Source organism: Bos taurus, chromosome 15 (assembly GCF_002263795.3).
Source record: "Bos taurus isolate L1 Dominette 01449 registration number 42190680 breed Hereford chromosome 15, ARS-UCD2.0, whole genome shotgun sequence".
NCBI classification, from domain to species: domain Eukaryota; kingdom Metazoa; phylum Chordata; class Mammalia; order Artiodactyla; family Bovidae; genus Bos; species Bos taurus.
Window position 1 is genome coordinate 59,642,856 of NC_037342.1, and position 27,700 is coordinate 59,670,555.

Below are 27,700 nucleotides of genomic sequence, written 5' to 3' on the forward strand. Positions count from 1 at the left end.
ATAGAATGGAGGAGGCGAAGAGTAACATGAGAGTTCTAAAAGAAGACAGAGTTGTTGACACCAGTGGTTTGCACAACTTACTGGTTGTCAGCAGTGTTTTGTAACCTTTGAAAAAAAAGTTGTGTGTTTGTCCCCTAGATATTCTCACTTATTGAATAATTATGTGACCCAGGAAATCTGTATTATAGAAAATTTGCTCAGATGATTTAACTTTTGGTCAGATAAGTTTAACTTTTGCTATAGAAAACACTCCATGCCTTGTGATTATAGGAAAATGACAGGGGGGAAGTCCAGGCAAACTATCTTTCATTTCTCAGGCCAGTACAAGCTGTTTTTCCTTAGTCAATTGCTTTGTTATCCTGAAGTTTTTTATTCATTGGCAAAATAAGTAACAGTCACTACTAAAATTCATTTTTTCCTATTCAAGGTTATTGTTTGGCCTTAAAAATGTGTGAGTGTAGTGGCAGAATTTCCACCTTTGGTCTTTATAGAGGACATAGTATAGTATATTTGAAATGATTTCTCAAGTGTCTTCTGGGCCCAGTGATTCTGAAATTATAAGAAAAGGATCAATGTTGGTTATCTTTTAGTGTTAAAACAATAGATACTTCTTTCTACTACTTGTCTCTATATTTCACATCTATATAATGAGTCTATATTACCTTTATAATGGAGATCTATTAATATACATTCTAGGTTTGTTTAGCAAGCAAAAATTAAATACCAGGAAAAGAAATCCAAGAAGTGCTATTAATAGTAAAGAACTAAAGGGGAAAAAAACCACAAACAGAAAACACAAAACAAACACACAAAAAAAACAAAACAAAAACAACTTCACAAAACTTAGAAAAATTCAAGAGGCCACGAGAAGCAAAAAGTGCATATAAAATTTAAAATAGGGAAACAGTTTACATAAAAGTTGATGGGGTATTAGGTTTTCAATGTCAATATTTGTGGCTTTTCTTTTAATTTATATCTTCCCTAAGATCTTTGATTGGAATTCTTTTACTATAAAATGGTATTTTTCTCTTAAGTTTTCTAAGCTGAAGTTTATTTAAACTTAGAATATATTGGACTTGTCCAACCCTCAGCCAATGGATAAAATAATGAAACTGTCATATTGGGGGTGACATGTCAGCAGCACTGTCAGACGGTGGGTGTTCTCAGACGAAGACACAAATATAAGAAAACTGGGATAAATGAAAATTGCTTACACTTTATTCTTGTAAGAGGACTGAATGGAAAATATTTGTACATAAAGTACATAATCTGTATTTTTACACACGTATCTATATACTTCTTAAATACTTAAGAACTTGCAATAAGAATTTAGCTTTCCTGTTTTGAATTCAAGTTTCAAAATTTATTCTTTAGAAGAAATCAAACCCCAGGAAAAAGGACAGGGCAGAATGGGTTGACAAGAAAGCCAATGTGACATCTGACAGTTTTATTATTTCCTTTGATTTTATAAGAGGGTTTGTCTTGAGAGAAAAGTCATACTGAAAAACTTAAAAATGAATGGGAGAATTTATCTTTGTGAATTCATATACAGGTCTTCAGCAGTCAGACTATTCATACAAAAATTGTTAAGGGCCTAATTTTGACCATTAGGATAAACAGATTATTGAAGTGCTGTGAATAATTGAGACCATGCCTTGATTTATTTTGGAAACAATTACTCTATTAAAAGGAAAAGAGAATCTCAATTAAAAACTGAAGTTGAATCCAATATTATAAAACTTACTTAATTCATTATGTTACCTTCTTAGTTTTTGTCCATGGATTCAAAACTCACGTCAAAATTCCCAATATTGACCAAGAAGATATATGAAAGTGAAAGTCACTCAGTCCTGTTCAACTCTTTGTGACTCCAAGGACCATAGTCCCTGGAATTCTTTAGTCCAGAATATTGGAGTGGGTAGCCTTTCCCTTCTCCAGGGAATCTTCCCAACCTAGGGATCCAAGCCAGGTCTCCCATATTGCAGGTGAATTCTTTACCAGTTTAGCCAGAAGGGAAGTCCAAGAATACTGGGGTGAGTAGCCTATCCCTTCTCCAGTGGATCTTCCCAACACGGAAATCAAACTGGGGTCTCCTGCAATGCAGGTGGATTCTTTACCAACTGAGCTATCAGGGAAGCCCTTAAGAAGGTATATTGAATTAATTCAAAGAAGAGTTTTCTTGAAAACACATCAGACTTTCAGGCTGTGCTTAGATATGTGACCATTTTTGAGGGTAGTACACACAATCTATTTTATAAAAGTCTATGGGCTACTTTGCTGGGTTGCCTACCAAACTGAAATCTTCAGCATTCAAGGGTTAACTTCCCCTATGAAATGTCAGTCCCCTGGTGAAAGTAAGTCCTAAGTGAGTCCTTCAAATTAGGGATAATTTTCACTCAGGGAGTGGAATAAGTTCTACAGAATGAATTCAGACAAAAATTACAGATGGGGACTACAGACTGTGAAAGACTTCTGTAGACCAAGAAAGCAGTGCTTTAATGAATCAGGAAAAAGGATAGTGCTGTTTGTTTGGAGTCCTTATAGGTTTGAAAATGTTAATACTGAAGAATCATTTATTCACACCATGGGATGCTTATCTCATTGACATGAAAGCTGAGAAAGTTTTCATAATCTGAGTAGATTTTCTTTACTACTTTATCTACTTTAACATTGACTTTATAATCTCTTATGGCAGCAAAATCTACTTTTATGGTTTCTAAACATCCGATCCACCATGAAATTTTGTCGGTTTTCCATTTCTCCTCCCCACCCCCATCCCCCACCTTTATTATGAATACCTTGAACTGTATAATTAGATTTCTCCTTTGGACTTCCAGAATAACTTTTTGACTGGTTTGCCTATATCTAAACTTTCTTCTTCTTATCTATTCTTCAGGCTACACGTGTTTCTAAAATGCAAATGTAAACACATCAGTCATTTATCTCCACTTACTTGAAATCCTTCAAATGTTTTGCATTATTTTTAGGATTAAAATAAATTTAGGATAAAGATAAATGGCATAGTTCATCAAGGCCCCTTCTCATTTCCTTAATGAGAAGCTTCCTTGCCCAGATATTTTCTACTTCAAGATACTTCAGTGTTTTTCTCTTAACCCAAAATATTCTCAGAGTACCAGATAACCTTTCTTTCACAGCAAATCTACCATATCTGCAATTTTATATTGATTTATATGATTACTTAACTAGTGCCATTCTTCCCCAGTAAGTCATTAGTTCCATAGGCATAGAAATCAAGTCTTTTTTAGTCATTATTGACTCTTCCTTTCCTAGCATATAGCCTAACACTTGGTTGGTACTCAATAAATATTTTCTTGAATATATAAAAGGAGGAATATTGTAAATTCTTTCTTTTTTAACTTTTAAAAGGCGATCTGAGGTGACACTATAATCAGTATCCTAACATATCCATGGAGTAATTATTTTTCAATATTCCAAGGTCAATGTGTTCCTTTTAAATAAAAATAATTAAAAATAGTTAGAGTTGCCCTCTTTCTAAAGTACTTCTAGTTCAGGAAAGTATGAAAACACATATCTTCTTTTGAGATCAAAGCATATAAAAAAATTTTCATGTTTTCTCCTCATCTGACATCACACAGGTAGCATTATAAGACCTTGATGAAACACTATGCAGCCTTGGAAAGAAACACTCCATTTAAAAAACTCCATAACTCCATTTTTATTAACAAATAGCAGAGATAAACCTGACCTATTTTAAGAAAGATGTGTAGTATAAACGGATGCTATAATGATAAATTATTTTACTTATTTTATTTGTTCATTTTAGCTCATGGAATTTTTAGAGATAATTTCTTTTTTTTTTTTTGGAAAATCAATGATACAAACCCAAACTTAATCAGTGGTGTGGGAGGGATCACTAATTAAATTTCTAAAATTACCTTCTCTATTAATATTTAGAAATTCTCCTCTGAATTAAGTTAGGTGGCATTATGTAAAAAGAAGCAACCAAAGTGCTAAACCAAAGGCCCAAATTAGCAGCAGGCTTTACTGGTATTTGTAACTTGTAAATTAAAAAATCACAAACATTAATTGCATCTTTGTAGTATATAAATTAATAATATAATAATGACTTCATCTTCATGTTTAATCTTACCAAAATAAAAATCACTTTATGATTAATTCAGTTATCTTAAATTTAGAGCTATTGGGTATTCTCATAAATCAAAATTATTTCCATAAAGTGTCAGTTCAAGGTATAATTATCTTTGGAGCTATATTTTATGTATTTTGCAACTATAAGAAAATATATCCACAAAGTAGCCAACTGTAGCACATGTTTATAATTAACAACTAATAAAGGCCACCATAGAATTTGCAAGTTCACAATTTTCTTTATGCTAAACTTCTTTCTTTTGGTGATTAGTATCAACTTTTGTGATTTGGGAGCAACTGAGTTCAAGATCAGGGTGCCAGTATGGTTGGGTTTTGTGAGGACAATTCTTGACTTGAAGATGCCTGCCTTCTAGCTAAATGTGTGCTCAAGTGGCTTTTCATTGATACAAATACATGGAGAGAGAGTAATCTCTCCTCTTTCTCTTCCTCATACCACCAGTCCTATCAAATTAAGTATCCACGCGTTTGGCTTAATTTAACCTTCAATAAAAACTCTATCTCCAAATAAAAAGATTTATAAAGACGTACAAGGCCTTCTAGAACTAACACCAAAAAAGATGTTCTTGTCATCATAGGGTACTGGAATGCAAAAGTAGCAAGTTAAGAAATATCTGGAGTAACAGGAAAGTTTGACCTTGGAGTACAAAATGAAGCAGGGCAAAGGCTAACAGAGTTTTGCCAAGAGAATGCACTGGTCATAGGAAACAAATTGTTCCAGCAACATAACAGACAACTCATACATGGACATCACCAGATGGTCAGTACTGAAATCAGACTGATTACATTCTTTGCAGCCGAAGATGGAGACGCTCTATACAGTCAGCAAAAACAAGACTGGGAGCTGACTGTGGTTCAGATCATGAACTCCTTATTGCAAAATTCAGACTTAAATTGAACAAAGTAGGGAAAACCACTAGGCAATTCAGGAATGACCCAAATCAAATCCCTTCAATTATACAGTAGAAGTGACAAATTCAGGGGATTAGATCTGATAGACAGAGTGCCTGAAGAACTATGGAAGGAGATTTGTACATTGTGTAGGAGGTGGCGATCAAGATCATCCCCCTGAAAAAGAAATGCAAAAAGGCAAAATAGTTATCTGAGGAGGGCTTACAAATAGTTAAGAAAAGAAGAGAAACAAAAGGCCAAAGAGAAAAGGAAAGATATACCCATCTGAATGCAGAGTTCCAGAGAATAGCAAGGAGAGATAAGAAAGTGTTCCTAAGTGAACAATGCAAAGAAATACAGGAAAACAATAGAATTGGAAAGACTAGAGATCTCTTCAAGAAAATGAGAGATACCAAGGGAATATTTCATGCAAAGATGGGCACAATAAAGGACAGAAACGGTATGGATCTAACAGAAGCAGAAGATATTAAAAGGTGGCAAGAATACACAGTAGAGCTATACAAAAAAAAAAAAAAATCTTAATGACACAGATAACCACAGTGGTGTGATCACTCACCTAGAACTAGACACCCTGGAATGTGAAGTCAAGTGGGCATTAGGAAGCATCACTGTTAACAAAGTTAGTGGAGGTGATGGAATTCTAGCTGAGCTATTTCAAATCCTAAACGATGATGCTGTTAAGGTGCTGCATTCAATATGCCAGCAAATTTGGAAAACTCAGCAGTAGCCACAGGACTGGAAAAGGTCAGTATTCATCTCATTCCCAAAGAAGGGCAATACCAAAGAATGTTCCATCTACTACACAGTTGCATTCACTTCACATGTTAGCAAAGTAATGCTAAAATTCTCCAAGCTAGGCTTCAACAGTACATGAAGTGAGAACTCCCAGATGTTCAAGCTGGAGAAACAGCTTGAAAAGGCAGAGGAACCAGAGATCAAATTACCAGCGTCTATTAGATCATAAAAAAAAAAGCCAGAGAATTCCAGAAAAACATCTACCTCTGCTTCATTGACTATGCTAAAGCCTTTGACTGTGTATATCATAAAAAACTATGGAAAATTCTTAAAAGGGATGGAAATACTAAACCATCTTACCTGCTTCCTGTGAAATCTGTAGGCAAGTCAAGAAGGAACAGTTAGAACCAGACATGGAACAACAGACTGGTTCAAAACTGGGAAAGGAATATGTCAGGACTATATATTGTCATCCTGCTTATTTAACTTATATGCTGAGTACATCATGAGAAATGCCAGGTTTGATGAAGCACAAGCTGGAATCAAGATTCCTGGGAGAAATATCAATAACCTCAGATATGCAGATGACACCACCCTTATGGCAGAAAGTAAAAAGGCACGTGATGAATGTGAAAGAGGACAGTGAAAAAGCTGGCTTAAAGCTCAACATTCAGAAAACTAAGATCATGGCATCCAGTCCCATCACTTCATGGCAAACAGATGGGGAAACAATGGAAACAGTGAGAGACTTTATTTTCTTGGGCTCCAAAATCACTGCAGATGGTGACTGCAGCCATGAAATTAAAAGATGCCCCTTGGAAGAAAAGTTAACCTAAACATCGTATTCAAAAGCAGAGACAGTACTTTGCCAACAAAGGTCTGTGTAGTCAAAGCTATGGGTTTTCCAGTAGTCATGTATGAATGTGAACATTGGACTATGAAGAAGGCTGAGTGCCAAAGAATTGAGGCTTTGTAAGTGTATTGGAGAATTGGTGTTGAGTGTTCCTTGGACTGCAAGGAGATAAAATCAATCAATCCTAACGGAAATCAACCCTGAATATTCATTGGAAGGACCGATGCTGACGCTGAAGCTCCAATACTTTGGCCACTGATGCAAAGAATTGACTCACTGGAAAAGACCCTGATGCTGGGAAAGATTGAAGGCAGGAGGGAAAAGGGACCACAGGGGATGAGATGGCTGAGTGGTATCACCGACTCAGTGGACATGAGTTTGAACAAGCTCCGGGAGATGGTGAAGGACAGAGAAGTCTAGGTGCTGCAGGCCATGGGGTTGCAAAGAGAGTCAGACATGACTGAGCAACTGAACAACATCTCCAAATATGAGGTTGGATGTTAAGGTGTCAACATATGAATTCTAGTGTTACACAAGTCAGTCCATAGGATATAACTGTAAACTTGTAACCAGTCTATTACTTCCAAGTTCCCATGATACGATTTCCTGCCATAGTTAATGGGCTGCTTGCTTGGAGCAATACTCTACAAAGGAAGGATTTTTAAAGACCATAATATACATTTTTCTGAAATCAGCTGAGAGGGATTTGGCCAGTAGTTTTAGTATGAGGCACTCAGTCATTTTTCGCCATCTTTACAGGTTAACACAATTGGAGAAGATATGATTCACACAGGACAAGTTTCCTGTCTTGCTGTGTTCCTATAAAGATCTGACTCAAGTGTGAGGATCCAGTTTAAAACCAGCCTCTTGCCTGGATCAAGATTGAAGAGGGGGTGGAAGTGGTGGCCGTGTTTAAGCTTTCTTAAATATAAATTACTTTTATGGAACAAATTGTACCTTCTTTGAATATAGCTAAGTGGAAGCCTTATTTGGATTGAAGCTTAAAACACAGGTGTCAATTGATAAAGTAATGAAGCCCCAGAATAGGAAGAAGCTTGTAGTATGTGAATATATGTGGCTGTACTCTGTTGGTTTCTTCTATAGAACTGTAACCAATATTTTCCACTCTGTCACTTGGCCACATTTGAAAGCCAAAAGGGATTTGTGTAGTGATAATACTTGATTGAAAAATACAAACTTAGAATCCTCAAAAAAGTAGGTTATTTAAAGCTATCTGAAGAAAAGATGTATACTCAGTCTGTGAGCTTATATATTTCCAGTTTATTCTTATAATTTTTATATCATAACTCAGGAAAAACTCAGGACAACCTACCACAGTATCCTGTTGGTTCCTCTAACCCAACCCAAACCATAAGGTATTGTTGTTGTTGTTTTAGTCACTGAGTTGTATCTGGCTCTTTTGAACCCTATGGACTGTAGCCCACCTGGCTCCTCTGTCCATGTGATTTCCCAGGGGAGACCACTGGAAAGGGTTAGCCATTTCTTTCTCAAGGAAATCTTCCTGGCCCAGGGATCGAACCCACATGTCCTGCACAGGCAGGTGGATTCTTTACCACTGAGCCACCTGGAAAGCCCAAACCATAAGGTATATATTCATGAAAATCTTTTAGTTAATGCTCTGTGGACTGTCTGCTCCAGAATGATTTTACTTAAACGCTAAAGTCAATTGTTCTGTTTAGACATAGTCTTGATTCTGTATTCTTGATGCAGCTCTGGACTAATCTACTAGAGATACTAAGTGTTCACTTCCTCCACACCCCTTCTTGAGAAAACTCCCTGTCCAAAACCCTAGATTCCAGTTAGATTATCTCTTCTAGTTACAGAGAGAATGTGAATTAGTTAACTGGCGAGATGGTGGTCTACTCATGATTGACCATATTCAAAGATGCAGAAAAAAACCACTTTCAGAGAGATCGACTAGAGGAAAAATAGAAAATCAGCAGCAAGAAACAGAAAGAGAAGACAATTCTGAGCAAGAGAAAGGAATACATTTCCACCAGTGAATCTGTAGCTCTCTCACTCATCCTCTCTGATGTCTACTCTTTTCATTTTCCAGTTATAAATGAATGTGTGTTTCATGATTACATCTGTTTTTAAAGGACATCTGTTATTAACTTTATTTTTGATTTTTTCTCTTTGCCACCAAACATATCTAACTTAGAGAGCTACCAAGAGCAGGACTCTATATTTTGCCCTCTAGATGCTTTATTTCTTCTTCTTATGGAGTACAGCTTTGTGTATAATTCGAGACTGAAGTTTAACAAGGCTGATACAGTGATTCTGTCCTTCAGTATCAGGAGACCTGGTTAGTAGGAGAGCTCTTCTTACTCCTGATCTTGTCATTGAGGATTCTGGCTCTGGTCTTCCTCCAAAAGGAAAGCCAAGTCATGGTACAGAGGCCCATCTTAGGTGTTTGATACTGGGTCATTCATTTTTGTCTTTTTTCAACCACAGAGTCATTTGCCTTGTGAGAACTGAGAACCACACTTAACAGAAATAGATATGAACTCTTAAACATAGCTGAAAAGCTATTCTTATTACTTCTCAAGTTCTAAATAACATGCCACATTCATATCTGAATCATTGAGACTTCTACCGTAATCATATTTCATATTTTTTATTTATGCCAATTAGCAGCAATGATATTAACCCTACTATATTATTAGTCTTTTAGGCACATCATTTCCCATACTAGAATTGCTACACTTTGCTTTATTTATGTGTGTAATCCAGCTGTAGATCGCTGCATGTTCTTTTTAATCTTCAAAGATGCTTCTTATTCCCCAAACATCTATTATCCCCTCTGCTTACTCACTGTTTTGGCTGTCAGGCCATAGAATACTGATGAAAGAAAATGCACAAGAGTGTGACAATTATAGATTCATTCTATGGAGTTTCATCAGGATCATGCCTGTCATCACATCACACCTTTTATTCACCTATCAAATGTCACAAAACTATTCTCTCACTTATTATTCTTTTTTCCTGGAAACATTCACCCATATTCCATTTTCTCCCCCTCATTTGTAGTGAAAATATTGCTTCTTATGTTTCAAACTTAATATTCCTGCAAACTTTGTCATATTCCTTCATCATCAATTTAGTATCTTCTCATGAATTCATATGGGGTCTTCAGAGAAGAGTCCGCTGGATTGTTAATTCCTTGAGGGCAACCCTCATGATTTATTCATCCTTATATTTTTGATGCCCAACTAATTTTCTTTATTATAAAGATGGCTTCCAAACACACTCAACTATATCTGCTATTAAAACAACAAACACCTCCCTTGACATTATTACTTCTTCTGAAGGTGTTAGTGCTCAGCCGTGTCTGACTCTTTGTGAGCCCATGGACTGTAGCCTGCCAGGTTCCTCTGTCCATGGGATTCTCCAGGAAAGGATACTGGAGTGGGTTGCCATGTCCTCATCCAGGGGATCTTCCCAACCCAGGGATCAAACTCAGGTCTCCCTCGTTGTAGGCCAAGATTTTTTACCATCTCACCCACCAGGAAGCCCAAGAACACTGGAGTGAATAGCCTATCCTTTCTCCAGGGGATCTTCCTGTCCCAGGAATTGAACCTGGGTCCCCTGCATTGCAGGCAGATTCTTTACTGTCTGAGTGACTATAGCTACTTTTTAATCTTTGCATTTGTTATCGAAATCTTAAGTTTTTTCCATTGCTTCCACTTCCAATCTGACTCATTTTAACTATGAGAGGTAGGATTCTGCTTTCTTCCAACCCTATGAACTCTTGAGAATACTATCGAAAGATTACAAGTGACCTTTATGTCCCTAAAGCCAATAACTGTACCTTTGCTCTTATGTTCCTTCAATGCACTTAAATGTTTGATATTTGAGAACATATTCTTCTTGAATCTTTCCTCTGCCTGAGCCTTTGCTGTTCTTACAGATATTCACAGCTTCATTTCTCATCACTATGTAGATAATTCCCAAATGCCATCTTTAGCCTGCCTCACCTGTGTGTCTTCTTCCTGAGTTTATTCTCAGCTAGCAATAGTATGGGTTGGATTGAACTGTGGATAACATGTAAATTCACTGCATACTAAATGAATTCAGAATTTTGCTCCCCTAACTGCTCTCACTTTCTAGATAAAATTGTATGCAGTATCTCTCTCATATGTCTAGGTCCCTGAACTTAAATCATAGCATTGTCCCTCATTCTTCTCTCTTTGTCATACCCAGAATCCAGTATGTCACTTTGCCTTTTGATTCTTCTTTTGAAAAATCTCTGGGTTTCTTTGTTTCCCCTCTCATTATTCACAAAAGCCCAGGCTTTCAACACCCCAGCCTTGATACTATCGCATGATTTTCTGGTCTTTTCCATTGTTTTTCTATCATGGGACCATCACTGTGGCACTGATATTAAGAGAAACTTTAAACCTGTCACTCCATACTTGACTTGCCTACAACATCGAGTTCATATTTTCTGGGTTGGGTTTAGTATTCTGATGAGCTTACCTCACTTTATCTTGCTAATACTTTCTCTTTAAACACGACCTTCTAACCTCTGCCCCAGATAAATCTGTGTTCTCACATTTTCTATCTGAACTTTTCAAACATATGCCAAGCTCTTCCTTATTTCTAGATTTTACTTATTCATCTTCCCCAATGTAATCCTGAATTTCCTGTGCTCCAGTACATATCTCATTAAATTTCAATTTCCTGTTTACTCATCAGTCTTACCAGACTTGTAGTGCATAAGGATTTTGTTATTATGTTTCCTGCTTATACTCAGTGCTTAGCACTGTGTCTGTCATTTAGCTAGTGCTCGGTGTATACTGAAAAATAAATATCCTAGCTCTGAATCATCTACAGGATCTAGTCAACTGAGGGCCACACACTATGCCCACCATTCATCTTGGCTGTTTAATTAATATACAGACTTTTCTTCTTTGTCATAAGTGAATGAAATCTATTATTGGTATTACTTCATTGGGTAGATTTATACTAAGCACACTCATATTTATATTTGGTTTTTACTTCTTTTCAAAATGTCTTTAATATCATGTCTAAATAGCTAAATTGCCAAAAATAACTTCAGTAATACCTAATGTATTAAGCATTTACCTTCAATGATTTTATATGAAATAGATGTATTATGCTGACTATAAGAGGGAAAACATTACTTACCCACTTAATACTCCTTCCTTGACCTTATTAAAAGTGAGTGGCAAAGAAATTTCACAATTTATCCCATCTACATTATATATAATTTCATGCTGGTTGATGTAACTCACTGTTCTGTACCTATGTAGTTAATGTATGATATTTGCTTAGAAACAAGTGGTGCTTTTGTTCAGTATATTCAGACTAAACAAGGTTTATTCTAGTATTTATTAATGTTAATATTATTATTATTCAGACTCTGAAGATTCTCAAAGTAAGTTATTAGGCTTCACTGTATTATTGAGGTAAATAATTTGTGAAGAAATTTGTGAATAAATTGTGAAGAAGGCTGAGTGCCAAAGTATTGATGCTTTTGCTGTGGTGTCGGAGAAGACTCTTGAGAGTTCCTTGGACTGCAAGGAGCTCAAACCAATCGATCCTAAAGGAAATCAGTCCATTGTAAGGACTGATACTGAAGCTGAAGCTCCAGTACTTTGGCCACCTGATGTGAAGAACTGACTCATTGGAAAAGGCCCTGATGCTGGGAAATATTGAAAGCAGGAGGAAAAGGGATGACAGAGGATGAGATGGTTGGATGGCATCACTGACTCAATGGGCATGAGTTTGAGCAAGCTCAAGGAGCTGGTGATGGATAGGGAAGCCTAGTGTGCTGAAGTCCATGGGGTCACAAAGAGTCAGACATGATTGAGTGACTGAACTGAACTGAAATAATTTACATCCCTTAAATATATTTCATACAATTTACAGAAGTTAAATTAAGTATGGGAAGACAACCCAGCACTTCTGTAGTGATATCATAGTGCAGAGAACTTTTGCTCAGACATTCATACAATTCATGAACATAATAGGATAAAAGCAGTGAAAAATTATGAGTATCTTTGATTTAATAATGTACAGATTTTAAAATATATTTTTTGGTTTGCTCTGTATAATTCCAAATTACTAAAGACATTCAGCACACATTTTAGACAAATGACTACATTCTTTATAGCACAGAATCTCTAACATTAAGCTATGTTGTAAAAGTTACATAGTTCTTGATAAAGCAAGAGGCAACAGATTCTTTAAGAATCTTTAAGCATAAAGATTGTGCTTAAAGACTCTTCAGTTCAGTTCAATTCAGTTCAGTTGCTCAGTCGTGTGCGACTCTTTGTGACCCCATGAATTGCAGCACGCCAGGCCTCCCTGTCCATCACCAACTCCCGGAGTTCATTCAGACTCATGTCCATCGAGTCAGTGATGCCATCCAGCCATCTCATCCTCTGTCGTCCCCTTCTCCTCCTGCCCCCAATCCCTCCCAGCATCAGAGTCTTTTCCAATGAGTCAGCTCTTCACATGAGGTGGCCAAAGTACTGGAGTTTCAACTTCAGCCTCATTCCTTCCAAAGAAATCCCAGGGCTGATCTCCTTCAGAATGGACTGGTTGGATTTCCTTGCAGTCCAAGGGATTCTCAAGAGTCTTCTCCAACACCACAGTTCAAAAGCATCAGTTCTTCGGTGCTCAGCCTTCTTCATAGTCCAACTCTCACATCCATACACGACCACTGGAAAAACCATAGCCTTGACTAGACAGGCCTTTGTTGGCAAAGTAATGTCTCTGCTTAAAAAAACATAAAGACTCTTAAAATTGACTTAACCTTTGGTTTCATTGGTTTTGGGGGTGCTTGACAAGTTTTCTTTTAAGGAATTCTCTAAACATAAGTACTTTCATAGATAGAGATGTGTAGTAATGTGACTTATGCATCACCATAGGTTAAAATACAAAAGAAGTAATGCCTCATGGCATTCTGAATGGGAAACCTGTGCTAAGTCTCTTTTCTGCTGGAGGCCTTCCCCCTCTGTCACCTGCCACCCACTTCTGACCTATGAATCACTATTCCAACTTCATTTAAAGTCTTCACTAAATTACCTTGAATCCTAAGTCTCTGTACTAAGAAAAAAAAAAAAAAACTGTATTGGATTTTATACCTTTAAAATGAAGAATTGTAGTGGAGACTACAGAATCTTTGACTTGCTTGTGTATATACATTTGTGTGTGTGAAAGCCTATGTGTGTGGGTATACATATGTATGCAACTGAATTGACATCCACCTCTATTTTCCATAAGTCTATGATAGCATGTAGTATTCTTTGAGAAGGAATAACAACCCAAATAATGATTAACATTTATGGAGTGTTTATTATGTGCACAGCACTATGCTAAGTGCTTTGTCACACATTTTCACTAATGAAATCTCTTCCATTCGGTGGTAAGTTGAGTATAGTAGCCTGTGTGTATCTTGCTTATTGCTAGATAATGTTTACTAAGTAGTGGATATTCAATAAACATTAACTGAGTGAAGGAATGATATTCTTTATTTTTAAGGTATTATGCAAATGAAAAAATGAGACTGAGAGAGACTGAGAACTCCAAATTCACTCTTAGTCCAAAGCCCATGGGTTTAATTACTTTATAATTAGATAGGAAGATTCACCAGAGGCAAACGTTTTTGGACAGAATTTCCAATTTAATTGATTAATTCCTTTGTGGAAAAAATTCTATTACTAACACATAATTCTTTATGTCTCATGAAACAGTAGCCTACTAAAAACTTTTCCTTAAGTAAAAGTGTCTACAATGCTTTACACAGTTTCAGATTATTAATAAATGGTTTCTGGGTAATTTAAAAATACGTTTATGTTGCTTTAAGCTATTTTCGTTGTATATATATGGAACTCATAAACTAGATATATTTAATAAGTAAGTTTGTATCAGTCAGTTCAGTTCAATTGCTCAGTTGTGTCTGACTCTTTGCAACCGCATGGACTGCAGCATGCCAGGCTTCCCTGTCTATCACCAACTCCCGGAGTTTACCCAAACTGAGTTTTAGAATTATTTATTTAATTTTGGAATTATCTCTTGGGTTAAGCTATCAGGAAAATTTTTACTCTTGTCTTGATATAAGTGAATAGAAGGTAGATGCCTATGAGCTATTTGCATTTGGCTCTTTAAAAACTGAAGAAAAAATTTCCCAACAAGTCATGCGTATTTTTTTTTTTTCTGGAGTTCTCTGGGAAATCATGCCTTCTAAAATCGATACTGTGTTACCCACCTGTCTTCATACAGTCTTCATTTCTAGTCTTGATCACTCTGAATGTTCACATGTTCCTACTATCACTTGTTGAATTCTAATTTAACAGTAGCCTACATCAGCATGGCTAAGAAGTAAAATGTTCTCCAATGTATACAATGCATTTAGAACCAAGATATTTTATATGGTTTATTGTCATTTCCTTTCCATTGTACTAGCTGATAAGAGTATATTTAGTGAGCAAATTAAGGATTAGTTACCAAATGTCTCATATACATGTGTCAAGCATTAAGCTAGGGAATGGGGATTCTAGGATGAATGAGACCAGTATCTCCCTTAACTTCAGTCTGATTTCATAATGTAATGGGGGAAATACAATAAACTTAACTGAAGAATATAGAAATATAAATTGCATGATAGAGGAAATTTGAGGTATTCTCAAAACACTTAAGAAGGGCATATGATCCATGTTGAGACAATGAAAGAATGCTTCCAAGAGGAAGTGTCATTTAAGCAGAAAAATGGAAGATGAATAGGAGCTTATCCTTTCTAAGGACATGAGAAGAGTGTATAAGCAGTAAGATGAGAATGGCAGAGCACTAACAGTACCATAACCTATTGTGGGTTAGATAGGAGTCTAATTCCCATTTCAAAAGATATGAGCTCAAAACCAGGACTTGTGGCTTTCTAGAAAATAGGTCAATTCTCTAAATAATTTAAGAAATGTCTATTTTGTTATTATAAAAGTAATAAATGATCATTTTTTAAAAATCTGGAAAATACTGAAAATTGAAAAAAAAATTGAATGTGAATCACCTAGATTTAGGCCATGGATCACCTAGATTTAGGCCATACAGAGTTCTGGGATATTAAATCTTGTCAAGTTTACTACCAGGAATTTAATTTCTTCATGTTTCCCTGGACCCAGGGACTCGGGACTTGCCATATGACCAGTTTTAGGCAATGAAAAATATGATGCAAACAGAATGATGAAACATGCCTTTGGGGCTTGCTATCTGCCCACTCCAGCTCCATGAGAGAGCCCTGGGGAAGAGCAGCCCAAGCTAGCCTGCTGGGTGATGGAGCAGAGAGGACTTGTCTCAGCTAAGACCTCCTACACCTACCAGACTTCCAACTTGTGAGTGAGGCCATCCAGAATCATCCAACACTAGTCAAAATGTCCCAGACCATAGGAATATCAAGCCAGCTTACAATCATGAGAAAAAATAAATGTTTGTTCCTTTACACCTTAAGTTTTGAGGTGATTTGTTAATAAAACAAAAGTTAACTGATAGGATAGCTGTTAAATGAATTAGCAAATAAGAGATATTTTGCCCATACTTAGAAAACTTGGGTTTGATCTCAACTCTACTCTGCCCTGACTATATGACCGTGGGGAGGAAATGGCGGCCCACTCCAGTATTCTTGCCTAGAAAATCCCATGGATAGAGGAGTCTTGTAGGCTACAGTCCATGGGGTCACAAAGAGTCAGACACGACTGAGATTCTTCAGTTCAGTTCCGTTCCGTTGCTCAGTCGTGTCCGACTCTTTGCGACCCCATGAATCGCAGCATGCCAGCCCTCCCTGTCCATCACCAACTCCCAGAGTTCACTCAGACTCACGCCCATCGAGTCAGTGATGCCATCCAGCCATCTCATCCTCTGTCGTCCCCTTCTCCTCTTGCCCGCAAAGCCCCTCAGCATCAGAGTCTTTTCCAATGAGTCATTCTTTGCAAGAGGTGGCCAAAGTACTGGAGTTTCAGCTTTAGCATCATTCCTTCCAAAGAAATCCTAGGGCTGATCTCCTTCAGAATGGACTGGTTGGATCTCCTTGCAGTCCAAGGGACTCTCAAGAGTCTTCTCCAACACCACAGTTCAAAAGCATCAATTCTCCAGTGCTCAGTCTTCTTCACAGTCCAATTCTCACATCCATACGTGACCACAGGAAAAACCATAGCCTTGACTAGACGGACCTTTGTTGACAAAGTAATGTCTCTGCTTTTGAATATGCTATCTAGGTTGGTCATAACTTTCCTTCCAAGGAGTAAACGTCTTTTAATTTCATGGCTGCAGTCACCATCTGCAGTGATTTTGGAGCCCAGAAAAATAAAGTCTGACACTGTTTCCACTGTTTCCCCATGTATTTCCCATGAAGTGATGGGACCGGATGCCATGATCTTCGTTTTCTGAATATTGAGCTTTAAGCCAACTTTTTCAGTCTCCACTTTCACTTTCATCAAGAGGCTTTTGAGTTCCTCTTCACTTTCTGCCATAAGGGTGGTGTCATCTGCATATCTGAGGTTATTGATATTTCTCCCAGCAATCTTGATTCCAGCTTGTGCTTCTTCCAGTCCAGCATTTCTCATGATGTACTCTGCACAATTGCACTCATCTCACACGCTAGTAAAGTAATGCTCAAAATTCTCCAAGCCAGACTTCAGCAATATGTGAACCATGAACTTCCCGATGTTCAAGCTAGTTTTAGAAAAGGCAGAGGAACCAGAGATCAAATTGCCAACATCTGCTGGATCATGGAAAAAGCAAGAGAGTTCCAGAAAAACATCTATTTCTGCTTTATTGACTATGCCAAGCCTTTGACTGTGTGGATCACAATAAACTGTGGAAAATTCTGAAAGAGATGGGAATACCAGACCACCTGATCTGCCTCTTTAGAAGTTTGTATGCAGGTCAAGAAGCAAAAGTTAGAACTGGACGTGGAACCACAGACTGTTTCCAAATAGGAAAAGGAGTACGTCAAGGCTGTATAATGTCACCCTGCTTATTTAAGTTATATGCAGAGCGACTTCCCTTCACTTCAATTAACTTCACCTATTTGAACTTCCATTTCTTTATTGGTAGAGAATTTCTCTAGCTCCACTGAGTGTCCAACTCTTTGCGACCAGATGGACTGTAGTCCACTAAGCTCCTCTGTCCATGGAATTCTCCAGGCAAGAATACTGGAGTGGGTAGCCATTCCCTTCTCCAGGAGATCTTCCCAACCCAGGGATTGAACCTGGGGTCTCCTGCATCACAGGCAGATTCTTTACCGTTTGAGCCACCAGGGTAATTTCAGAGTATTTCTCCAGATTAAGGGTAATAATGAAAATGAAATTACTGAATAAGCTCTGAAACATTATCTGTTAATGTTTTGTCTTATGAATCTCTTTTCTCTAAACCAAATTCCCTACTAAGCAACTATCAATTTAATATGACAAAATTCTTATTCAGTTTATACTATTGAGGTATCCAATACACTGTACTAAGAAATTATGAAAGTATCCATATTTGCCAAAGCAAAACATGACCTGGAATTATTTCTGTTGTTGTTCAGTTGCCAAGTCATGTCTGACTCTCTGTGACCTCATGAACTGCAGCATGCCAGGCTTTCCTGTCCTTTGCTATTTCCCTGAGTTATTGTTTTGATAAAAAGCCTCTTGATGAAGGCAAAAGTGGAGAGTGAAAAAGTTGGCTTAAAGCTCAACATTCAGAAAACGAAGATCATGGCGTCCGGTTCCATCACTTTATGGGAAATAGATGGGGAAACAGTGGAAACAGTGTCAGACTTTATTTTTCTGGGCTCCAAAATCACTGCAGATGGTGACTGCAGCCATGAAATTAAAAGACGCTTACTCCTTGGAAGGAAAGTTATGACCAACCTAGATAGCATATTCAAAAGCAGAGACATTACTTTGCCAACAAAGGTTCGTCTAGTCAAGGCTATGGTTTTTCCTGTGGTCATGTATGGATGTGAGAGTTGGACTGTGAAGAAGGCTGAGCGCCGAAGAATTGATGCTTTTGAACTGTGGAGTTGGAGAAGACTCTTGAGAGTCCCTTGGACTGCGAGGAGATCCAACCAGTCCATTCTGAAGGAGATCAGCCCTGGGATTTCTTTGGAAGGAATGATGCTAAAGCTGAAACTCCAGTACTTTGGCCACCTCATGCGAAGAGCTGACTCATTGGAAAAGACTCTGATGCTGGGAGGGATTGGGGGCAGGAGGAGAAGGGGACGACAGAGGATGAGATGGCTGGATGGCATCACTGACTCGATGGATGTGAGTCTCAGTGAACTCCAGGAGTTGGTGATGGACAGGGAGGCCTGGCATGCTGCGATTCATGGGGTCGCAAAGAGTTGGGCACGACTGAGCGACTGATCTGATCTGATAAGAATAAATGTAAAAGCTCATATTATATTGAGGGATTTGTGCTATGTTTTGTCCATTTTACATCATGGAAAGTTCACAACAACCCCATTACCCCTTTTTATGTGGGGAAACAACCAGGACTTAGCCTGTAAATCAGGTTTTTCTGAATTCAGTATCTGGGCTCTTAACTACTATATTGTTGTGTTCTAGAAAGAGAGTCCAAGATTTCAGAGAGTAAACTGTGGAAACCCTTGTAAAATTCACGTATCACTTGGGGCATCAACCTAGCAACACTCTATTCAGTTATAGCTTTTCTAAGAGTGAAACTATATTCCCAGATCTCCCTACAGAATGTGCCTGGGACATTTCAGGATGCTTTATCCATTGTCCATTACTTAGAACCTCTGAGAGATATCAAAGTACTCCCAGCTTACCTCCAATTAACCAGTACAAATTTCTGGAAAATATATCTCTTCCTACATAGATTTATCGTATCCTTTTAAGCCATCTTTTCATCCTATGTCAGGTGGTTTGCACCAGTGTTAAAATTTAAACCTTAAAAATGTATACTTCTTATCAGGCTTACTATCTTTCCTTTACATAGAATTCTCCTTACAAGCTAACCTCTGTCCTGACCCTTGCTTTAAGGCAGGTGCTGCTGACTCACTTGATAGCACTTCAAAAAATATGAATATGGTTTTGGCTAAAGTTTCTCTGGGCTGGTGTTAAAAACCAAACTTTTATAGATTTTTTTTTCCTTTCCAAAATAAATGCTTTCAGTCTTAATTTCACTTCAAACCAAGACAACGTAGCTCCTAATGTACGGTTGGAAGATAACAAAATGTCATTAACTCCATAGACTCATTCTTTTTACCTTTTTCTCTTTATTCACTATTGCCCCCTCTAAGCCACTCCAGGGACAAAATTACTATGGGAATTCAGAAGTTTAAATAGTTTGAAATGGTTTTTTCTTATGGCTCAGGTAGGTGATTACATGTTTTGCAGATATTGGGTTATACCTCACTTCTTGATTCATAAGTTACTGCCAGGTTTGTGCTAGTAGCAAAAGTTACTTTTCCTTTCTAAATTGCAGCCTTTAAGACAATGCATCCTTCCTGTTTCTTCTTTGTGACAGATGTTTCCTGATGTAATGTAAGCAGGAATGCCATGATAAGGCACTGTTAATTGATATTTGGATGTAGCTTAGGTTTACATTTAAAACTAAACTGTAGTTAAAAGAGGTTATGATTTTGATCTATTGCCTGAGTGTGCATCTTTTCACACTAACACTAAAAACAAACAACACCTGTTACAATATCTGTTGAATAGCTGTGTTCTTGCATACTGTCATTCTCAAGTTATCACATTTTATTTTTCTTGAACTTCTTTAGATTTTCTGGTAATTTTATTCTTTATTTGCTTTATGTCCTATTACTCCCAATAATAAGGTGTTCCTTGCTATATATACCTGGATCTCATATCATTTTATATTGAACTTATCAGTTTTCCTAGGTCTCTTGCTATCTAGAGTTTGAATTTCTCAAAGGTGGGGATTTTAATTGGCTTTCTTGCACCAGTGCCTAATTTAAAGACTTACATATAGTGGGTCTTCAAAAATATCTGTTGAGTAAATACATCAACTTATGATGTGTCTAACTTATCCTTTCCCTTCAGATTTCCCTGTAATTTTTCCTCTTTCTCTCTTCCTATCTCACTCTTCATGTTTTAAATCTACCTGGGCTTAAAACAACCTTCTAGAGTATCCAAGACCTAATCTTTGGCTCTCATGTAGGAAGCCCAATGTCTCTGTCTTCTAGCTTCCTTGCAGATTCATTACTATTTGCTCAGATCTTTGCACATCAGCTTTATTATTACATTTTCTGTTTCTCCAACTAGCACTTCCAGATCTTTAGATAGCTCTATTCCTTTATTTTCCCATGAGGTCCCAAAACACAAGCCAGATGAGATGAATGGACTGGAGTTGAAGTGAAGTAAGCTCATGGCATCCCAGAAGAGAAAGTTCCTTATAGCCCATCATTTCACTGGACCAAAGTTTACAGTCCAAAGATAGCCTATCTGGTGAATAGCTGTATGCCTTGGGCCCAGGGAACAATCCACTGTATAAATGTACATCAGTTGTTACTCTGCACTTTATAATCTGCAACTTTTCTATTTGTTCTATGTGGCCAGCTGCTGGTCTGCCACTTGGCAGGCTCACACCAATGTGGTGTTAACTGATTTGATTTCCTCTCAATTGGTTCTTGAAATTGATCCATGTATATCTGATTCGTTACTTCAAACAAGCCCCTGATCCAGAGGCTTGAGCATCATAGGTGGCCACTTCACCTGGGGGAAGCAAAAGATCCTGCACAGTTGATCTTGTTAGAATCAGTAGACAACCCTACTTTTATTTATAACACTAGTATCTGATTTCTTGTATATAGCAAGTATTAATTCATATTTTATCATGATCATATTTCTCTAGCTCTCAAGTGAATTTAATACAATGAGATACAACTTTGCATTTCTTTCTACATAGGGAAAACTACATTTATTTAATGTATTTTCAGGTCCCTAGTACTTATCTGAGCCCTCTTATGTCAGCGCTCAAACAGGTTCTAACAAGGAAAGCATGATCACATTCTAGGGCAAAATGGACTTATACTCAGATATTGCTGAAAAGGTATTATATCCTCATCTCTTCTGTGTAAATGGAAAAGGAAAGATACTGTAAAATATTGTAAAACATTTACATGTTCTTACTAGGTAAGGGCCAAAAATATGCATTTTTTGGCACTGTGCCAAAATTTTTCTCATTTAATTTTCAGAATAACCCTGTGACAAAAAGAGATATACAGTGCCCATATTGCAGAGGAGAAAACAGGGCTTCGTAAAGTTAAGTCACTGGCTTGGGGTCACACAGTTATTAAATCATAGAATTGAGAAGAAAACTACTTTTGCTGAGCACTGAATTCTATACATCTATATTTTACCTTATGCTATTGTGTCTGTGGAAACTAATACATGGGGTATTGTGGAAAGAATTCCAGATTTGCAAGTGAGAATTCCATTTTATTATAGTTAATCCTGTAGCCTAATATTCTCTAGAACAAGTCACTTAGTCTCCCTGGAATCCTACTATAACACACCACTTACAGATTTTTTTTTCAATTTAATTTTTTAAGATCTCTACTTTTGAGAAATTCTGATTGGTTTGATGGTTCTATATTTGTTTGTTTTTACTGAGTGGAAATGGGGACTCAGAATTGCTGGTAGTATGGCATATGGAATTATTTGCAATCTGACTGATGCAATATACTTCATTTTTGTCTCTGTATTTTTTTCCCCATCCCCTTTTTTCCCCAGTAAATATACTATTGAAGACACTGTGCAGGTTACTATTTATCTCAAATGCACCATTATCTTTTATACCTCTGAGATTTTGCACATACTATTCCTCAACATATGCAAATCACTTAAAACAGTTTAAGTGCTGTGACAAAATAAGAGGTAATATAGTATTATTACTGTTAGTATCATTATTTTCCTTCTGTCAAATTGCTCTTCAAATTTTAAGAGTCAGTTAAAATGTTGTCTTTTCTGTGATCCCATGTACTGGAAAGAAATTCCATTGCATGTTACACAAAGCTGTACTCAAACTGACTTAATCCAGTAAACAAAAACTACATGTGCTGTGCTTAGTCAGTCGTGTCTGACTCTTTGCGACCGCATGGGCTGTAGCCCTCCAGGCTCTTCTGTTCATGGGGATTCTCTAGGCAAGCATACTGGAGTGGGTTGCCATGCCCTCTTCAAATGAGAGGAAATTTGACTTACATAACTGAAATACTCAGGAGGGTTAAACGAGTAAGTTCATGGACTTGTGAAAGCCAAGTGCCTGATTGAAAGATACTTCTAGTATAGTGAAATAATGGATTTAGTATTCATTTGTCTGTTTATTCAAGTAATACTCATAAACCACCTCTAATGTGCCAGGCAGCATACCAACTATTAGGTTTATGGCAAATGAGAGATAATAGAAAGATAATCTCTGTTCTCATGGAGTTTACAGCCTACTGGAGGAAGCCAACATGCAATTATAAATGAATAATATTGTGATAGAGACTAAAAGGAGCTTTGGAAATTTGGGAACAAATTGACCTAACCTAGTCAGACACGACTGGAGCGACTTAGCAGCAGCAGCAGTTTAGAGATCAAGGGAAAGTTCTTGTTGCATTTATCTTTAATCTGAGCCCTGTGGGGATGAATAAATTAAGGTAAGAGAGCCTTAAGAATCAGCACAGGACTTGCCTAGTGGTCCAGTGGTTAAGAATCCACCTGCCAATGCAAGGGACGTGGGTTCGATTCCTGGTCGGGGAAGATTCCTCAGGCCACAGAGCAACTAAGCCTGTGCACCACAACTACTGAGCCTACATGCAGCAACTACTGAAGTCCACACACCTAGAGCCTCGTTGCTCAACAAGAGAGGCCACCACAGTGAGAAGCTCGTGCACCACAACAAAGAGTAACCCCCGCCAGCTGCAACTAAAGAAAGCCAGTGGGCAGCAACAAAGACTCAGCACAATGGCGAGTCATAAATAAGTAAATAATTTGAAAGGTAATTAGCATAGCACCTTCAAAGAACTGAAAGAAATTCCAGTGGATGGTTAGGATGAGGGTGGTTTAGGCTGGGTGGATGGTGGGGGGTGGGGCTTGAAAATCCTTACTGGGACTGTGAAGCTAATCTGAAAAGAAATGGAAAGTCTCAATACATAATCATATCTGAATTGTATGGTAATGACTGTATTAAAGGTAGATGTATAACCAGGTTGCATGCTTCTTAGAAAGTCACTGAGAAGAGCTCATAAAAGAAATCATCTGTTTCTTCTACTTTTAAGAATGCATAGAAGTTTTCTATTGCAAAATGGGTAGTGATAAGACAACAGTGCCATTAGCACATTGATGCAAAGGAACCTTATAATGTTCTGGATTTGGTGGACTTCTGGTGTGTGTTGGCAGGATACTGTGCCTAGTAGGGTGTTCAGAGGGCTGGATATGAACTTGGAAAGGTAGTTAGCGGCCAGTTTGTGAACATCTTTGCTTGCCATCATAAGAAAACTGAATTTTATCCTATAGTCAGCAGGGAGTTTTAGATAATGATAGCCATTGTCTTCAGATTCTTTCAGTTGTATCCTGTTGTCAATTCTGGAATAATAAGGAACAATAAATATGTTTTAATTTAGTTATAAAGAACTACAAAATAATTTACATAATTTTTTTAGACTGATACTTCAGTACTCCTTGAAATTTTTAATAACACAGATCACAAAATTGCTGACCTTCAAAAGACCACATTTGACATCACCCAGTAGTCCTAAAATAACTCCTTGTTTCCTAGATTTGCTGCACAATACATTTTCTTTTGCTCACACCTTAGGAGATCTCTGTTGTTTTGTAGGCAGCTGCTCTTTCCCTTTACAAGGGAAGTAGCATTTTATCACCTACCAAAGATCACTGTTGTGAAAATAAGAATTATCACTCAGTCGATGACCTATTTAAACTACCTTCCTTGAGTAGTGATCAGAAATGGGCTGCATAAAAAAGAACTGAAAGTATTCAAATCTGCTTATAGTACAAAGGAAGCAAGAAAAGCTACAGTCTTGACTCTACTGACTTCTCATTATACAGTAGCATAATCTGCTCTTGAAAACTTTTACAGTATCAAGGAGTAGATTGCAAATATCACTTGCTAAATCATCCAGGAACGTGGAAACTATATTGGTATAATTTTAATTTTTGAAAATATGTAGAATGTATTAGGTACCTTTTACAGATCCTATTTCTTCAAGACAGCTGTGTTAAAAATAGCTCACTCGGGAATAAGTTTGCCTTTAGGCATCAGCTTCTTTCTGCCTGATGTTCTAGGTGCCTGCTTCTGCTCCTTTCCTCAGATCACCATTTAAGCATTACAGTTTATCCCTCAAACAGCCTCATTTATACAAGTCATAAAATATCATCTATCTGCATTATTTTCCTAGATTTCTGATTCCTGGATAGGGAATTAGTTTAATAAATGAAAGAATGCTCATGCATGATGCAATAATTTTAAACAGAAATTTTTCATGATGGTATTTTAGTTTTAGAAAGGCAATTCTAATGAAAGTGGGTTGAATGCATTAAATGGTAGGACTTGTGGGTTGCTGTGGGAATAGTACAGGTAAGAGATGATGAAAGCATTAGCCAGGAGACAGTAAATGTTATAGAGTGACTTCCCTGGTGGTCCAGAGGTTAAAACATCATGCTTTTCCTGCAGGGGGCATGGATTCAATCCACGGTCAGGAAACTAAGGTCCTGCATGCCTTGTGTGGCTAAAACATAGATTTTTTTTTTAAGAATGTAATAATGATGAATATATGTCATTATGCATTATCTTCCCGACCCAGGGATCGAACCCAGATCTTTCACATTGCAGGCAGATTCTTTACCATCTGAGCCACCAGGGATGCCTAAAAAGAATGTGATAGGTTCCAGACACACATACACAGCAGCAAATGGAATTTATAGAGGTGGTTTTTATGGGAAATGAGGAATAAGAAATGCAAGAATGGTAAGAAAGTGGACAATGGGAGGACATTGACTCAAAAACATATAAAAAGAGAAAGGCCTTTGGGGTAAGGAAATAATAATTAATAGAATTACAGGCATCTGAGTCTTAAGGTGCCTTTGGGCATGTCTAAGTGTGGCTGCACAACAAACAATGAAAATATGTCTGTAACTCCAGGGAGAAGTGAACTGTAGAAGTAGATTTGATCATCTTCAATATATTATATTGTGGATACATAATTTTATGTTACCCACAACTAGACTGAAAGTCAGACTATATAGAAGTTTCCAAATCAAAATGCTGTTCTCTCAGAACTGTTTAATCACATTTGAATTCTGTTTTGCTAATGAGAATTTCATTGCTAATCTGATTCTGTCTTGGTTACATGTAATCTTCACCTATCTCCCCTGTTCCTTCTTCTGCGATAGACCTTTAGTAGCTTCCCTGTATTTATGATATACTAAAATTTCACAATAATGGAGTTAGAGTGTTTTACATTGGCTCTCTCAACAATTTCTATGTTTTGATGCTTTGAACTTGTCATTTTTTTCTGTGGAAATTTTCTTAGTTTTTTTTTTTTTTTTTTTGGTATTAGTTTCTCTTTCCCATTTCTCTTTTATTTGTGAAATACTTTTACGATTGCATGTTAGGTTTCCTTGATTGATTTTGTCTCTTCACATTTCTTTATTTTATGTCATTTAGCACTGTTCTTAAGATTTTTCTCTTTTTTTCTATTCTTTTTAATCAGCTGGTATATTAGACCACATAAACTTAATTGATATTTATAGGACAGTCCATCTGAAAGTAGCAGAATACATTATTAAGACATGATTAAAAATATATATATATAGGTGGTATGGGCTTCCCAGGTGGAGCTAGGGATAAAGAACATTCCTGTCAATGCTGGAGACATTAGAGATGCAGGTTTGATCCCTGGATGGGAAAGACGCCCTGGAGCAGAGCACAACAACCCACTCCAGTATTCTTGCCTAGAGAATCCTATCGACAGAAGAGCCTGGCAGGCTACAGTCCATGGGGTCGCAAGTGTTGGACACAGCTAAAGTGATTTAACACAGCACACACATAGGTTGCATAGAGGTAAAGCTTGAAACATAATCATAACCTACAACCAAACTTAAAAAGTAAGCCATTACTCCTAGAGGGGAAGTTTTCTGCGGTCCTCAGCTCACATCTGTTCTTGTAGAGGGGATGACTTCTCCATTTTCTGTTAAATAAATTTTTGCTGTTCTTTGTAGTCTAAGTATGTACTAAGTACATACCCCTAAACAAAATACCATTGTCCATGTTTTCAGATATTTAAAAAATAATATATTTCATAGTTTTCTAAAGTATGCTTTCTAAATAGCATATTATTAAGACCTGTTCATTTTGCTATGTGTGATTATAGTTGGATGTCATTCAGATGAAAAATTCCATTGTAAACACATGAGATTGTCAGACAGTCAGCCAACAGGAGCAGAGACTGAAATCCAGCCTGAGCTATTGCTCTGAGCATCAGTCCAGAAGAGGAATACTTCTTTGTAATTGTCTACCCAAAAGGGAGATTCTTGGATTTTATGCAGAGATGTCATATGAGGTGAGAGATAAATAGGGGCTGATTCCACAATTGGCTTATTTATTCTCTGTCAATGATTTTAAAAATTACTTGGTTTTTGCCAGAGTTTGTTTTTTGAGGAATAATGCTTTTATGAAATATTTTGTATATGTTTTCAGGTTTTTTTTTTTTTTCCTTTTCCTTTTCCTATATGTAAGCAGACTTCTCTGGGGTGGAATTGTTGGGTAATAGGTATGCAAATGTCTGACATTACAAGAAAATACCAAATTAAAATTTGCTATTTACATTCCTATCAACAGTTTGTGAGGGTTCTCATTGTTCTGTAACTTGACCAGCTGGGATGCTGTCAAAATTTGAAACTTTTGCCAACTACTATTGAATTTGACCATATTTTTATACAAGTGGTAATTTTGTTAACTTCCATGAAAAATATTAACACATTGAAATTTTTATTAGAACTCCATTTAGTCTAGAGATAGTTTTGTGGTAAATTT

The 27,700-nt window shown here is 37.1% G+C and overlaps 1 long non-coding RNA gene across 3 annotated transcripts in view; it reads right to left on the reverse strand.

Annotated features, from left to right (window-relative positions):
* Positions 1–380: 380 nt before the first annotated feature.
* LOC132342285 (uncharacterized) overlaps positions 381–27,700 on the reverse strand; it is a 40,043-nt gene continuing 12,723 nt past the window's right edge. The window contains exon 3 of one of the 3 annotated variants that reach the window (XR_009490601.1): positions 381–549. This is a non-coding gene — a long non-coding RNA (uncharacterized lncRNA). Of the gene's footprint in view, positions 550–2,779; positions 2,910–23,666; positions 24,232–27,700 lie in introns of those variants that run through there. The other 2 variants (XR_009490600.1, XR_009490599.1) reach the window with 2 other exon arrangements.